The following is a 15,048-nucleotide window of genomic DNA, read 5'->3' as shown; positions in this document are numbered from 1 at the left end:
AATACAGAGGGAAAGATGTGATGTCTTCACCTCATTTTCCCACAGAGGGAAAGATCCCAAAATTTGCACCAATAGAAGATCTTTTTTGTTTTTTTTAATGGTGCCCTCTCCAATCTCTTTGTTAGAATATTTTTGCCTGTGAACGTTTTTGCCCGTGGATTATAGAAGACAGCAACTTGAACTTCCAAAAGTCATGCCTAACATGAAGTGCGAGTTTGGGAATCCAGGCATTTTTGGGAGCAATGCCATCGAGAACCAGGTTCTTTCCGTCTCTCAGTTTTTCTTGTCTGGCGTTTGTCCCCTTGGGTGGGAGATGGCCCTGCACCTTCCAGCAGCTGTTCCCAGGAAAAAGGGAAGGGGATGTGCTCATATCTTGATTGTAGACTTCCTCAGTGCCTTCTTTCTTGCACCTCACTGACCAAAACAATGTCACATGGCTACCCCTGGTGCAAGAGAGTCAGGGGAACAGACCATTTTAGCCTGACGCACTGCCCCGCAGAGAAAATCAAGGTTATAAATTTTGGTTAGGCAAAAAGTATCACTGCCTTACCTGGGGATTTTATTTTTGTCATTTCTAATGACCTTTGGTTTAGATTTCATGATGTGCTATTAGTTGCCCACCTCATTTGTGCATTTATTTGACAGATCTTTATTAAATGCATAAAACTGTCTATTATACCACTCCTGACTTAATTGAACTAGATCTCAAATGATGTCCGCTTGGAAGAAAACTACGTGAGTTATGGGCGTAAGCTATGGAAGCTTCTCTTAGCTCTTAGTCAATTGCTGGAACTGGGATTTTCAAATTGAAAAAATACTCAATTTTGTTTAGCTGACCTCTATCACGCAACCTGTTTGTAATTATGACCCACACACTCCCTTCTCTGACCCTTGGTCCTTTCACCAGTAAATCTGGGGGCCCACCTCATAGGTCCGAGCTGCTCTGCTTTTCCCATAATACTCCCCTTTCCAGCTTTTATGTGCTTACCCATTAAGTCAGACAGATTTCCTTTTCAGAATTTGGCATTGTTTCTTTATTGGAAAGGAAACAGTTTGTTTTAGGCCAGGAAAACTTGAAAAAGAAAACAGAAAACCATCAACTACTTTTTTTTTTTTTTAAATCATCCTATCCCATGTTAGGTTTCAGGGTCGGTGTCTTGTGTGTATTCTGGTCGGGGGGAACCAAAGTTTGTTGTTGCTCCAGTGCATCTTTTTTTTTTTTTTCTTTTTTTTTTTTTTTTCCCAGTTCAACTTTTGAAGCGGGCTTGGCACAGTTTGACTCATGGTCTTTCCCCAAACCATGACATAAACCCTGCTTTTTAATTTATGTCCAGAGTCAGAGTTCCAGTTGTGGCGTCTGGCAGGGTCAGTCAGTCAAATTCCAAGGCTATGAGGATGATTCTGGTTGGTATGTGACTTTCTCTGCCTGTTGTGGAAGCTGGACTTTAGCCTCGTGTGAACCCTTCTTCTAAATTCTGGCCAAATTATGGTCTGAATAGAGTGTCCATATTTTGCTGATTCCTAGTGACAGATCACTCAGGTAGCAGAAGTGGATTGGAGTCGGATAGTTTCTATCTGTGATCCCCAAATTTGCACCAATAAAAGATCCTTTTTTTTTTTTAAATGGTGCCCTCTCGGATCTCTTGTTCAGGAAGATTTTTGTTCATGAAACAGATCACATTGATATGAATTCTAAGTCATCCCTTTTCCTACTTGTGTTAATCAAAGGCATAGTTAACTACCAACAGTTTCTGACAAGCATGAAATAACCAGTGTTTCTATGTTGATATCAATTAATTCAGATCAGATACTTGAAATGAAAAAAAAAGATGCGTTCTTGCAGTTAAATATATACTTCTTATTTGGCTTTTGAAATACTGAAAGGAAGCTTCAAGGCTGTTATTACTTCGTTTATAAAACCTCAACTACAGCCTGCTCATTTATCTACGGTGATATTTAATTTAAAAAGTTTTTGCTTATTTCCCTAGGTTTTCCTTTTTTGGTGAAGGGTGTTTGGAAAACAGGAAGGTTGTGATATTTAGGACCCATGTCCTCCTCTCTTTCTTTCTCATATTTTCACGCCTAATTTTTGTCAGATGATCACTTTTTAACTTTTGTCGTGGAAAATTTTTAATGTAACATAAAAATAGAGCAAATACTGCAGTGACCCTTCATGTGTTCATCATTCAATTGCAACAGACTCCGGAGCACTTCGGTTTTGTCTCTTCCCTCCCCCTCAAGGACCCCAGCTGGATTGCTGGGAGGCAGATCCTCAATGTCATCTTTTTTCTGGACAGCCAGTTATGAACTGAAGATCTCTGAGGAGCCCCATCCAGTTGTTTCTAAGCCAGAGATTAGGGCTTGGCTCAGTGTGTGCATGTTGACCTGTGTCTCTAGACCCAGGTCCAGACTGTCTCTGGATTGTCAGTCTGTCTTACCTTTCTTTTGTTAGTGGGACTTAGCTGCGGCCTTTCTGTAATTTCAGAAAACAGAATGGGCAGCTGTGACACTTAGTCCGATTGGCAGTGAGAGAGAACTGCTGGCTGATGTCTGAAGTGAAGAAAGCAGGAGAGAAAGGGCCCCAGATGCTCGTTTAAGCTGGGGATTCCAAGTGGGGCATTGGGGATTGCTTTCAAGTGAAGAGGTTCCAGAGCTAAATGTAGCCACAAAGGGTCGTACTTAGCCTTGGCCCTTTGTAGGACTGCATGTGGCTGTAGGATTCACAGTCCTTTCAGGAAGATGTTGGGAGAATTTCTTGTTTAAAGTTTAGAAAGGATTTTGATTGTCTGAAAAGAAGGTGGCAGCTGGAATGAGCACAAACTGATCCAGGAGTCCCCGTTGGATGGATGTGTGTGTGTGAGTGAGTCCTCTGGGCTGTGATCTTCTTAAGTTTATGCCTTGACAGTCATTTCAAATCTTTGAAGCTCTTTTGTTTCAGAAACCGTGGTCATTGTTTCTGAAGATGCACATCATCTTCATTGAAAGTTAAATTACTTTACACGTGGAACCTAATGTATCAGGGTCAGAGTCAGAGTTACACTCTTACGAACATTTTGCCATTAGCTGTTCTGCTTAGGTCTGGTGGAAACAGTGTATAGCAGCAGATGATTAATGTGTATTGCATTAAACCATTTCTTTTCTTATATAAAGTCAAAATATTGGAATAATGTAATGAACACCAACAAGGAATTTTGAATGGAAAATTTAATGTTAGTGATGAGTGGGTTTCGATGTCAACTATTTATTGAAAATGATAAATGTAAAGTCAAATCAGAGGGACCCTATTTTAATTTACTTTCTTATGTATATTTTTCTTGATCCAAAATCCTTAGCTAAGAAAAATGGAGCCCTTGAATGGGTTTTTGGCTTGGACATTAAAAAAAATTTTTCACATAAGGAAGTAGCAGCTTATAATTCTGTTACCTTATGTGACCTGCACAGGCTGTTACAATGTCTTCACCTCATTTTCCCACTGGGAGAATAGAAAGAAGAGTGGAGTTTTTGTACAGTTGCATTTACTTCAGAGAATTAAATGAAATACATTTACTTCATAGAATTAAATGAAATGTTTGAGTATATGACATTGGGATAGATGTGAAGTGAATATTTTAATTCTAATTTTGAAAAGTTCTCATTTATTTTTCCCATTTGCTCCTTAGAAATCAATTCTTTGGAACCCAAATCTTTAAGGTATTTCATTTAGTTAGAAATTAAGGAATATTTTAAGTCTAAGATGAAAGATTTGCTTTAGTTTAATATTGCAAATGAAGGCATAGCATGAGGAAATTATAGCAGGTCTTAAAAGCTCACGTATTTGCCGCATTCTGTTATTAGTAGATAGTCTTTTTCTCTTTTTTCCTCACAGGAAAAGATGGTTTCTCTATGATACGGAGTCCTGAACTGTGATCTTTCTTAACAAAGGTAGGTGTATGCATTTTTAAAAAATTAATTTGTGACTTTTAAAACATTTGGTTATCTTGAAGCAATTATATTCGAGACTGTTTAATTGAGAAGCAGTTTCTATGCTGCTAATGCATGACATGGTGAATTGAGTTAAAACATCAGATTCAGCTTTCTAAGCTCAATATTGAATTTTATAGGCTTTTTAAAGAACGATTGTTTGGTGTGTAATAAAGTGAATGTCTGTCAGTAAGGTACATTTTTAAAAATTGAAATTGACTAATTTCAACCTAGTTTGATGAAATAGTTTCCTCTTTATTCAGTGGGTGACAATCATTCTGGGAAACCCAGAGAGTTTGGGAGTATAAAATGGTCTGTGGCCAGCCAAAGTTGTCATATCTTCCTTTTTTTTTTCCTATGAGATTTCTTTTTCAGAGCACAGATTGTAATTTGCTTCATAATTTATCAGCTACAGCAAGGTTGTGGGCATTTAGATTAATGGAGTCATTTTGTAATCTATATGGAGTCTCTGAGAGGTTTCTAAATTCCATGGACTGAGCTCCTAGCCTAGCAGGTGCTTAAGTTTTCCTGATAGCTTTTACCCTGCGATGTGGACCAACATCTGCTGGCTCTTCCGTTCTGAAAGGTGTGCTTGGGGACTTTGATTCTGGTGAGAGTGGTGTGTCCAGAGGTCCCTATCAATGCTCTGGACACAAGTGCTACAGTGGCTCACCCCCAACCACAGGATCGCCTCCAAGGTTTCGGGATGTTCCAAGATCACAGGAGTCAAACCTGACCTTGGGCCACTATCCTTTACTGTGTCCCTCCAGTCGCCTCTCAGGCTATAAGATTTTAGTTCTTAGATAATTTCTAGGCAGAGAAGCTACGATGTGGAAACATCCCTCCCCATTTTTAATCACTGATTTGTGAAGCTGATGGGGTCTGTCTTCATTCTTCTGACAGCTTCACAAAAGCGACTTTTCACCTCCGCCTGTCCGTGACCTTGTCCAGCTCACGGCCACCTCCAGCCTGGGAATGGCTTGGTTCTCTCTGCCAGAGCGCTCAGAGTGAGGTGCCCATTACTTACAAAACATCACCTCTCACCTCTCTCAGGATAGCAAAAATGGAGAATTATGACATGTTGTACATGGTTAATAACTCATTTTGGCGTTAAAACTGGGTCCTCATGATCAGAGAAGTTTAGAACTGCTGCTGTAGAACAGTGACGGTACCTTAGTCAGGTTAGGATTGAACCTGTGATTCAGCCAGGACACAGCTAGAATGTTTTAAACAGTTATAGCAAAAAATTAGCCACATACACTTTTTTTTTTTAAGGTATTAGGTTGGGTTGCTGGTGGGTTATGGCACAACTTCCTTCTAAAAGACTTTAAGTTGTCAACTTTCTTACACACAGCATTGGTTAAACACCAACGGAGAGGCTGGGCCTGCCCTGTCCACTACGCTAGCTGAGAGTCACATGCAGTTATTTAAATCTAAATTTAAATTAAGGAAATTAAAAGTTGAGTTTATCATTCACACTAGCAGCAGTTTCAGTGCTGAATGGCACCCTGTGGCTGGAAGGCTGCACACTGGGCAGGGCAGAGAACACCCGCACCATCACCGGAAGTTCTCTCCGACAGGGCTGGGGACGCGTGTCATCGCTGGAACTGTCCGTACCACTTCCAGTAGCTTTTCCCTGAGGTCCTGGCATTGAATGGGGAGGACAGAGCCTGGTTCGCTTTGTAGAGTCTTGGGGGATGTTGCTGTGGTCATGAATCCCTGGTGGGGCATGAGTGGAAAAGAAAATTGTTTCCCCCATAATCTTCTTCCAGGTTTTTCCTCCCTCTTGTGACAGCCCACATCTCGTGACAGGTGGCAGGAGTCTGGGTGTATTCAAGTTGTTAACATCATATCATGTCTGTAGTAGACATTTGACACACTTCGGGCTCCCTAGTGTCTGAATCTTTTTCCTGAATTTGGGGAAATCCATCATGGTATGAAGCTGGGTGGCTGAGACGGCCCTGTTCCTCTTAATTTCCCAAGCAGAAGTGCTGACTTTTATTTTTCCTGACTTCTGCCAGCTAGAGGGAGCACAGGGCTTAAGGTCTGCCAAGCCTGGGACTGTGCCTCTGGAGTGGTGACTCAGAGAGGCAGAAGATGGTTTGGAATTCCACCCATCACAGGGCCAGCAGCTTTGGTGGAAGGTCTGTTACCACACCTATTGAGACGACTGTTGAGAACAAAAGGGGAATACGAAGGAAATCAGCCTTTTGGCGTATTTAAGGAGCCCAGACTAGCTTCCCACTGACATCCTCCTCTACGTGGAATAATAATAACGGGATAATTAAAGAACATCAGGAGAGCCAGACATCAGTGATTCCTTAAATTAGCCATAACACAAGTAAGATTTCCCAATATTCTTTCATGGAAAAAAAAATCCTTTCATTATCCTTTAATGAAACAGCACATATATCGGAATTATAAACATCCCACTTTGGTTTAGTAATGGGATGACTTTTCTGGGGGAGGGTAGAGATTGGTGTTTATAATTGTGTTCCTTACCCTCAGAGTCTAACCAAAACCATTGCCTGGGAGCGTTTGCACTGCATCCGATTCCTCCCAGCGAAGTCAACTGGCCTGTTTGTTTTCCAGAACAAGGAGACTGTGGCATACTGTTTTACATTGTTTAAGCATATTGTCTGTTCTTCCTGTGTGCTGTTTCCCCACTTTGGCACACACAGCAGCTGTTTCACCATCTGTGCCATCCTGTGTGTCTCTAATCTGGGACAAGGCTTCTAAACCCCATGTTCTATCTTCCTTCTTCTTCTGGTTGGATGTAGATGACCTTGAAGCCGTGGTGGATGGTGGGGAGATGGGACTGAAGACACCTGGGACTTAGTTGTTGCATGAAGGAGGGCGAGGGCTCCTTGCTAACCAGGAACACCCACATGTTCCTGAATAGAAAATCTTTGATCGTCAATATTTGCAGTCTTTCCCGGTAAGAACTATGCAATTGAAAAAGGAGCACAAATGACATGACCACGAGAGAGAGATACATAAACTTCTGTTGGGGTGAGGCTTTATGTAGTTCTGGATCTGTTTGTTATAGAAGCTGGCATTACTCTTGAACACCCTCGTTCAGCCACGTAAATCTCATCATTCCTTCTTAACATTATCTCCCCATTGAATAGTAGAATGGGTTATATAGAATTATGATGAAACTCTTGCAGAAACTAGGGTACACATTTCCCTCTATTACCTCACATTGTTTACAGGTAGACCTAAGATAGAGGAGAGCTTCATGCCTCGTAGAAAAACAATTTGCTTGTTTTGTAAAATGTAGATTTAGCATTTGGAGTGACTCTGTAATCCTCTTGGATCACCATGAAGATTGTGGTGCCCGAGTCTCCAAATTCAGTGGCTAATTTTCACTTCATAAATGTATAGAAGATCTTTGATGATCATATTAGAAAATGTTTTCCAGGCTTAAGCGTTTCATGTAGGCTGTATAGGCAGATGACGAATGTGGAAAGGATGCTATGAAATCATCTTATTTTAACACAGAAGAAAAAAGTATGTGATGCTCATTCAGAAGTCTCAAAGGTGGTGGTTCAAGAGATTATCCAGTTTGCATTTGCCATGATTCTAAATGATTGCTTGGCAGACATGAGGTATTAGGGATTTAATATTTCTGCTTTGTAGTGTACTGCATATTAACTAATAACATTTTCCTCCAGTAAAATTTGGTAAAAGCAACTGTGTGCTTGTGAGATTGTTAACAGAGGTTTTAGGTACACTTATATGTTTGAAATGATTTGAGTCCTTCAGGAAAAAAGTACTTAATAAACACAAGTAACTACTTATGTTAACAATTCATTTCTGTTGACTTGGTACACTTCCATTTTTTTTCTCTCCATAATAATACCAGAGCATCTTATAAGCTCTGTGAAGCAGCTTGAGCAAAAAGAAGACATATTTTGTGTGAGCACCGTATAACCTGTGACAGAGGATTCCATCTCCCCTGCCATACACTCTACTGTTTAAAGGCAGGATTATTATGAACAAAGGAAAAAGTTTGCACAAGGGAGCCACGTGGCTGTCACTTCCACCTAGATTACGAAGGTGATGATACTTAAGTCTCGTTCTTGTTCCTGGAGGAACTCCACAAACTCATCCTGGTCTCCTCCACTCCTTAAAGTCTGCTTTTCCATTGTACTTTTTAACACAGCGATGTGTACCCTGGGTCATAGTATAGCACAAATCTTGAACTTTTTGGCCTCAGACTTCTTTATACTCTTTTTTTTTTTTTAACATTTTTTAATTGAGTAATAGCCATTTTACAGTGGTGTGTCAAATTCCAGTGTAGAGCACAATTTTTCAGTTATACATGAACATACATATATTCATTGTCACATTTTTTTTCACTGTGAGCTACCACAAGATCTTGTATATATTTCCCTGTGCTGTACAGTATAATCTTGTTTATCTGTTCTACATTTTGAAATCCCAGTCTGTCCCTTCCCACCCCTCACCCCCTTGGCACCCACACAGGTTTGTGTTCTATGTCAGAGCTCTTTATACTCTTAAAAATTATTCAGGGCCCTGAACAGCTTTAGTTTGTGTAGCTTGTATCATAAATGTATGCCATATTAGAAAGGAAATGTCCCCATCTGGGGGACATTTAACAATATTTACTTACTGATGTTAAGTAATAATAGCAAACTCACATGTTCACCTAAAAACAATCTTTAGAAATGAAAAATTACCATGTTTTTCAAAACAGGATAAGTTTGGTGAAAAGAGTGACCCCGTTTTAATTTATTTGTTTGTTTGTTTGTTTATTTATTTTTCAAATCTCTAATTTCTGGCATAATAGAAGATATTTGGATTCTGTCACTTGCTTCTGCAGTTGGTCTATTGAGATATCAAACATGATGAGGCCCCTGGAAAACTCCAGCTTGTGAGAGAATGAGAGGGAAGAAGGCAAGTCATGTCTTAGTATCATTATGAAAATACTTTTGACCTCCCTGGCCCCGTTGGGCACCACACCTGGAGACCTGCTATGTATACGGGCCCCTAAAGGTTGTCTTTAGAGCATCTCCATTTTGTCACATTCACTACTTTGTGCTGGAAAATCCCCTTCCTGTCCAATGAGTGTGGTTGTAGTTAGAAATCAAAGATTAGAAAAAAATTGCCTACTTTATTTTTAAAAATTCTCTTTTGGTTCCATCTACAGAAGGCTGTCCTACCTAATTCAACCCAGTACAAACATTTAAAATACCAGTATGTGTATCTATCTGTATTTCTCTAAATGAGAGGCAGCTCTAAGTATTGGCAGGTAGGATTACGATCTTTTACTTTTATTGCGATGAGATGGTGGGCAGTGGGCAATCACCAAGGATTAGTAAATATATTTGTCAGATGCAGTGATTTCTAACAACAGTGGCATACAGCACTGCACATTATTTATTAGAATTGCTCATTTGTATTGTATTACTTAGGTATGATGGTAACTGATTCTTGCTTGTGTGTCCATAGCGTGGCTGGGATTTGGCTTTCCTGGCTTGGGCTCCGCTGGGCTGGGCTCCAGACCATGGACTGGGTGCTCCGTGCGCCTTTTCCTGAGACTTCCATGGGGGCATGTTCTTCTGCGATGGCAGAAATGTAAAGACCAAGCAGAAACTCTCAGTGTCTTTTAAGACCTCTGCCTGGACCTGACCCACTGTCATTTGAGCTCACATGCCATTGACAGAGCAAGTTAAACGGCCAAGCTCGATATCCATGTGTCAGGAAAGGGTACTCTTCCAATGGGGAGCGTTGGGCTGGGTAGGGAGAGGGAGTGACTTTTGGCTTTCAGCTATTCTAATCTACCACAGTGTACAGTCCCAAAATATTAGTGAATAATGATGTCTACCTACTTAATTCTTACTCAGAGAAATAACTAAGGGGCTAGATTTTAATTGTAATTTTAGGCTACAATCCTCCTATTGACTGTATCTTCAGAATATCACTGGTGTCTAGCTCTGTTCCCCTATTCTCACGCCACTTTTCAAGTTGTTTCTCAGTCTTATTAATCTGAACTATTGTGAGAGCCTCTAAATTGGTGTCTGTCCTGGTTATTATTACTGTGCAAGAAATCTCCCCAAAACTGAGTGCTTAAAACAACAGTGATCTTGAATCTGCAGTTAGGGCTGGGTTCAGCAGAGAGGGCTTATCCCTGCTCCTTGTGGCATCAGCTGGGCTATTTTGACTGGGTGCCAGAGGACCCACCCACTTCTGAGATAATTTACCCGCGTGGCTGGCAAGTTGGTGCAAAAGACCAGGAACTTCAATTTATCTCCATGTGGGCTCTCCACGGACTGCTTTGGCTTCCTCATAGCATGGTGGCTGAGTTGCAAGAGTGAGCGTTCCAAGAGATAGGATGTGAAAGTTGCCAGTCTCTTAAAGTTTGGGGCTGGGAACTGACCCAGTGCCACTTTTACTGGATTATATCAAACACTCACAAAGTCCAGGTTTCAGGGGAGGGGACACAGATCCCACCTCTCAATGGGAGGGATGTTAAATGATTTGGGGTATTTTAAAACCAGCATATTCTGTGCCTCAGTTCTTCTCTCCCTGAAATCACCCCATGTTGACATCCTGCCCCAGATTCATCTTCCTAAAGCCTAGCTCTGTTTATCCAGTAGCTCCCCATTTTCTACCAAACAAGAGGCAGGTTGCTCTAATCCCTCCTTGGCGTACCCTGTGCTCCCACCAAACTTGGGGCTTTTTCTCCTTTTGCCTTTGATCTTGCTTTTTTTCTCTTTCTAGAGTATTATCCCCCGATCTTCCCGCATCTTGACATTCTGTGCTTAAAATCAGTGCTACCCTCTCCTTAAGGTCTCCTTAAACCCCCCATCATTCTGTAGTCTCCCATAGTACATTTTTAAATGCATTTTTTGTTCGTTTGTTTGTTTTGTGAGGGGAGGTAATTAGGTTTGTTTATTTATTTATATTTGGAGGAGGCACCGGGAATTGAACCCAGGACCTCCTGCATACTAAGCATGTGCTCTACCACTTGAGCTATACCCTCCCCCTCCGTAATACATTTTATCTGTATCCCATTTAAAGCCCTCCCAGCTTCTATCTTATGCAATAATATATGCATGTATATATATATGTTTTATAATCTCTAGTAGATTTTACATCCCTTGGTGAGGTCCATATTTTTTATATAATATTAATATACAACTGTACTGATATCTTGAGATACATGTAGCAAGTGCTTGATTTTTTTTTTAAATGAATAAATTGAGAGTCTGAATAGAATTAACGGAGTATTCTGTTTAGACTCACTTGAAAACCTACTAGAAGCACTATGCTGGTTGGGTACAAAGTAAATAAGTAAAAATAGATTAATGACTTAACCACCAACATGAATGTTATAAAATATTTTTAAAAAGAGATTTCACACACAGTCACAACACAGTGGTAAATTGGAAGTAACATACTTGGAAATGTGTAGGAACTAAATGAGGAAAACTATAAAACTCAACTGTGGGACATAAATAAATTTCAAATAAGTGGAGAGAGATACTTTGTTCTTGAAAATAAGATTCATTACAATAATGCATATATATCACTTTTCAGTTAAACTACAAACACAATACAGTCCCTATGAAAACTGGGGAACTTGCTGAAATAATTCTGAAGTTCTTTTGAATGAATAAACCTATAAAGTGCTTCCAAATTTATAAGAAATACTTATCAGGGATACTTGCCATCTCAGTTATTAAAGAATATAATAAGTTAGTTATAATGGAACAGTGGTATTGGTACAAGAATACCTCAGTGAATAAAACATAGAGAGTCTAATTTTAGAGAAGTATATATATATGATAATTTGTGATAAGGTTGGTATTTCAGATTGGAAGGGAAAAGATGAATTATTCAGTAAAAAGTGTTGGGACACCTGCCTAGTCATCTGGAAAAATAAAGCAGAATGCCTACTGAACAACTCATGCAAAAGTAATTCTGGGCAGTAATAATTATAGATGGAGCAAGGTGAGCCACAAAGGTATGAGCAAACTATATGGATGCCTATTTTTACAGTCTTGCGGTGGGAAAGGCATCTCTAGGTAGAAACCATGAAGGAAAGGATAAAAAAATGAAACTACATACAATATTTTGTCTTTATTATTTTATTTTAGTGTAGTGGAAAACCATCTAAACTTGTTGGAAAGACAATATTCTGGGAAAATATTTGCATAGTATATGATGGGCTGATACCCATAATGTACAAAGAGTTCTTACAATTTTATCAATAAGATGGGACATCTTTGTAGAATCATGGAGCTAAATATAAACAGGTAATTCATAAAAATAATGACTATGGAGACAGGAAACACACAAAGAGGTGTGCAATCAAAAGTGCCAGTTAAACTAACAGGGGTATATCTCAGTAATTGAAATGATAAAAATAAAACATAAGAAAATAAAAGGTCTCTACACTGGGTGATGATGTGGGGAAGGAGATACTATAATGTACGGGGGTGTAGTTTTTCTCAGTCTGTGGTCAAGGACCATTTTTCCCCCAGTCTGTTTGTGATCGAAACATTTGTGAAATACAATAAAAATAAATAGCCAGGAAAAGAAAATGAAAAACATGCAGAATAAAATTGCAAATGTATTTCTGTATATTTATATAGTTATATGTATTTATATTTAATAGAATTATATTATATAATAGAATTATATAATTCTAATAATATAAGATAATATATTTAATAGAAATACATATCTATATATTTACATGTATAGTCTATATTTATAAAGAATATGTATCTATATTTATATATTTCTGTAAAATGTTCATCAGATACAAAATGGCTCTGTAAAATTCTCATAAATGTTTCGATTGCTCAATTCAGAATAGACTCTAAGGAGGCAAGTCCTGAAGGAGGAAAATCAGACAGCAGGTTATCGTGATAATCAAGAGAAGTCATGAGTGATATTAGTTTGGACAAGGATGGGAAGGGTAGAGGTGGTGTGAAGGGGTCACAAGTGGTTTGATCTGCTCATGGATTCCATGTAGGTATGAGAAAGGGAGAGGTGGGTGGTGAGGGTGATTCTAAGGTCTGTGGCCTGGGACCTGGAAGGATGGCGTTGCTGTTTACTACAAGGAGGAAGACTGCATTACACGAGGTTTGCGTGGGGAAGTTCAGGAGGTGGCTTTGGACGTAAGTTGGAGATTCCCAGTAGTCATCTGAGAGGAGATAGCTGGCGGATGGCTGGATGTAAGGGTCTGGAATACAGGGAGAAGTCTGGGCTGACGACGGGTAGGTGGGAGCTGTGAGTCTGTGTGAGGTCAGTGAAAGTGAACGCATATGGAAAGCTAAGCGGTCTGAGGACTGGGCCCCAGGGGCTCTCATCCTTTAAGGGCAGGGAGATCAGGACGAATCCCTGTTAGAGATCAGGGATAAGAAAGAGCTCAGGAAGTAGGAGGAACCCCACGGGCAGGGCATGTCTTGGAGGGAGGAATAATCAGAGGGCTGTCAAGAAAGAGCCTGAGACTTGACGGAACAGGGTGCTGAGAGTCTAACCAACAAGGAGCAAAGCTTGGGTTTCCTTGTCGAGGTGTGAGTTGTGAAGCATGGAGAAGAAGGTGATGATGTTAATTACCGTTATCTTGAGAATGCAAAACGGAACAGTGTCTTCTTACTTACTTTGTCAGGAATGTCAAATATATACCCTACCATTAAAATTGGATCTCGCAGCCAAAAAAGAAAGGAAGAAAAAGAAACTAAAATTACTGAAAGACATTTTTTTCCTATGTCCTGTCAGATTGTTTAAATTAATTATAAAGCTGGTTGGTGCCAGTGCAGCTGCCCAAACTTGGATTATGCATTGGCAGGGACCATCCCTCGTGGGGGAAAGTCTGCTGAGAAGGTGAAATGAGAGAGACAGAGACAGAGGAGACAGAGAGGGAGAGGGAGAAAGGAGAAGAAAGACATGGAAAACCCAGGAGAATCAGGAGTGCTTGAAGCAGTTGATTGTGGGAGATATACGGGAAACAGAAACCAGTTGCCTGGTAAATTGATGTTGAGTCTCTGGAAATACGACATCAGAAAAACGTTAGGTGCTTTTAACAATAGTTTTAGCCTGAACAGACTTGAAAAGGTACACATTTGTCATAGATGATACTTGAAGCAATATGCCATGATCCCCTCCAGGGGAAGAGGTGTGAATTCGTGTCTCTAGGGCTGAATACAATAAATGTTCATACAATGCTGCTACTAAAAAAGTGACAGTAGTTGTGCCAGAGTTTCTTCTCTAGGTATTGATTGGATAAAAAAACAAAAACAAAACTATCCATTTTTGGTACTTCCTCTAGAAAATATTGATAAAAGATTAAAATAAAACTTTAAAATATAATTTTTGTTGTAAATCAACTTTATTTCAATAAAAATATATAAGTTTACTATTTGGAAAGAAAATTGGCCATTTTCACTGGTAGGGAGTTCATGTGGGATCTGAATGCACAAGTCTGGGAATAAACTGATTTTTTTTTTTTTTTTTTTTGGAGGTGGCAATACTCAAAAGAAATGACTACTTCCTGATTGAATAAACATTTTGAAACCTCCCCTCGCTGCTCCTCCACTGCAGCACACACACACAACACACATAGTCTAGTGCTTATCAAATTGTGAAAGCTGGGTTCAGATAAAATAACAGGAGGATATTTTTTGGCCTCAGCCAGAAGTTGTTTGGAAAACAGGCAGAACAAGTTAAAGTGAAGGGAGAGATTTGTGTGCCAGGCACAGATGGACCAAGTTCATTCTCACATAAATATTCTCTCTCTCTTCTTGCCAGGGCTGAGATGCAGTTATTGTCTTAATTAACCCAGGGAGTTTTCAGTTAGGATTCCAAGACCTCAGTCTTCCAGAAACTGTCACCAGGCTTCACTGTTGCCCTAGCAATGTGACCTTCAAAGGATCACTCAGCCAGTTTAGGCCTCAGAATTGGGAGAGATGGGTGCGACGGGGAGGCTCACCTCTTGCTTCCACGTTTTATAATCTGTGCATCCATTATTCGAGTTTATGGACAAATTTCAACAGAGAAGCTTAACAGCTTTTGTTATTATTAATAAGTGGTTATTTTACTCAACAG

General features: G+C 39.8%; 1 protein-coding gene across 4 annotated transcripts in view; it reads left to right on the top strand.

Moving 5' to 3' along the window:
• PLCB4 (phospholipase C beta 4) overlaps positions 1–15,048 on the top strand; it is a 384,413-nt gene that overhangs the window by 23,565 nt on the left and 345,800 nt on the right. For 2 of the 4 annotated variants that reach the window (XM_032461834.1, XM_032461835.1), the window contains exon 2: positions 3,866–3,921. The exons of the other annotated variants lie outside the window; for them this stretch is intronic. The gene's annotated coding sequence lies outside the window, so the exon portion shown is untranslated. The remainder of the gene's footprint in view (positions 1–3,865; positions 3,922–15,048) is intronic. 4 annotated transcript variants of the gene reach the window in all.

This window comes from Camelus ferus, chromosome 19 (genome assembly GCF_009834535.1).
Source record: "Camelus ferus isolate YT-003-E chromosome 19, BCGSAC_Cfer_1.0, whole genome shotgun sequence".
Taxonomy (NCBI): Eukaryota; Metazoa; Chordata; class Mammalia; order Artiodactyla; family Camelidae; genus Camelus; species Camelus ferus.
Note: the sequence above shows the minus strand (reverse complement) of the source record. Positions and strands in the feature narration are given on the sequence as shown.